We start from the raw sequence: 1,684 nt of genomic DNA on the forward strand, positions 1-1,684 counted from the left end.
CTTAGGGTTGAGGTTGGGAAAAGGGAAAGGACTGGGGGTGAAGGAGGAGGTTGGGACGGAAGTTTGAGGTTCGAGTTGAGTCAGGATGGGATTAGGGGGAAGTTTGGAGGTCAGGAAAGGGTGTGATGTTAAAAGCAGATGCTGGAGGTGGCTTGAGTTTGAGGTCAGAGTGGTAAAGACAGTTGAGGTTGATGGGGAAGGGATTGGCGTTCAGAACCGGTGGAGTTGGACATGGGGTGAAGTGGAAGATGGCAGGTGGAGACGGGTGAATGGGGTTGGCATGTGGTAGGAGCTGAAGCTGGAGATGGGCGGTGGCCACCTGGTGGGGATGGGTTGGGGTTGTTGGAGACGTGAATGGACAGAGGCCCTCAGATGGAGCCTGGCCTGGCGTTAAGTATGAAGTCATGTTTGGAGATGGAAATGGGCTGTCATTCTCCCAGGCGAGGCCCACGCCCTCCTCCCCACTCACCTGACAAGGGTTCCTTCACTTTTGGGGGCTCGGGGACCTTGGGGGGTGGCTCCGGAGCCGCCTCACCTGCAGGCACCACCCGCTCAGCCAGCGACACACGCCGGGGCTTGGGCCCACGGCCCAGTCTCAGGAAGGCCAGTTTCCGAGCGGCCTCGCTGGTTGTCTCGTCTTCGCTCTGTGATCGGGTCCCCTGAAAACGGGCCAGGAGGCCGAAATCGGCAGAGCTCCTTCGGAAACCTGGGGCCAGCACGCGGCCCAGGAAGGAACGAGACGGCCCGTCCACTGGACTGCCCGCCCGCCGGCCTGGGGTCCAGCCCAGCCGGAACGGGGACAAGCCGGCCAGTTTCTCCAGGGTGGCACGGCGGCGACACGATGCCCCGTTGGGCAGGGTCCCCAGCTCCCCGACCTCATCTTCTGCCAGTCCTGGGACCTCCTCAAAAGGGTTCCGAGAGGTCCTCATGGGCAGGGTCCCCGCTCGGGGAGCCTTTGAGTCTCCCATCCCAAGATTCTTCAGGATAGGCATTTTGACGGATTGGGGACCTGGGGAAAAACAATAGCCATTATTAGTATTTCTGACAACGGCTCTGTGTTCATAAGAGTGTGTGTACGTGTGTGTGCATGTGTGCACCCATCAGGCACAAGTCTGAGCATATCACGGTCCCAGAAATCTGCACCTTCCTCTGATGGCCTGGAGAATAAGGAGTTATAATGCCAACCCAAAGGCATGAGTTCAAATTCCCCCGCTGCTTTGCAGGAGAAAGAAGGCTAATCACCTCCTGTGGGATTTACTGTCTCTGGAAACTCCCTGGAGGGTCTGCTATGAGTCAGTTTCAACTCGATGGTACAGAACAACATGAGATAGAATGAGCTCCGGGGCACAGTGTTTAAGCCTGTGGCTGCTAACCACAAGGCCGGCAGTTCAAACCTACGGCAGGAGAAAGACGGGCAGTCTGCTTCGGCAAAGAGTCACAGCCTTGGAAACACTACGGAGCAGTTCTGCTCTGTCCTGCAGGGTGACTGTCGACTTCACGGCGGTGGGTTTTATGAGGCAGGAGATTGGTAGTGTGTCCATTTCTCAGATAAGGAAACGGAGGCTCAGAAAGAAAAAGGCATGTGGCCCAACAGCCCACAGGGGTTCAAAAATGGAGCTGGAATTTGCACCCAGACCTTTCTGATGTCAGACTTTTCTCATCCACATTCACAGTCAGCAACTTT

This window comes from Elephantulus edwardii, unplaced genomic scaffold (assembly GCF_000299155.1).
Source record: "Elephantulus edwardii isolate Elephantulus edwardi_28Jun2011 unplaced genomic scaffold, EleEdw1.0 scaffold00315, whole genome shotgun sequence".
NCBI lineage: Eukaryota > Metazoa > Chordata > Mammalia > Macroscelidea > Macroscelididae > Elephantulus > Elephantulus edwardii.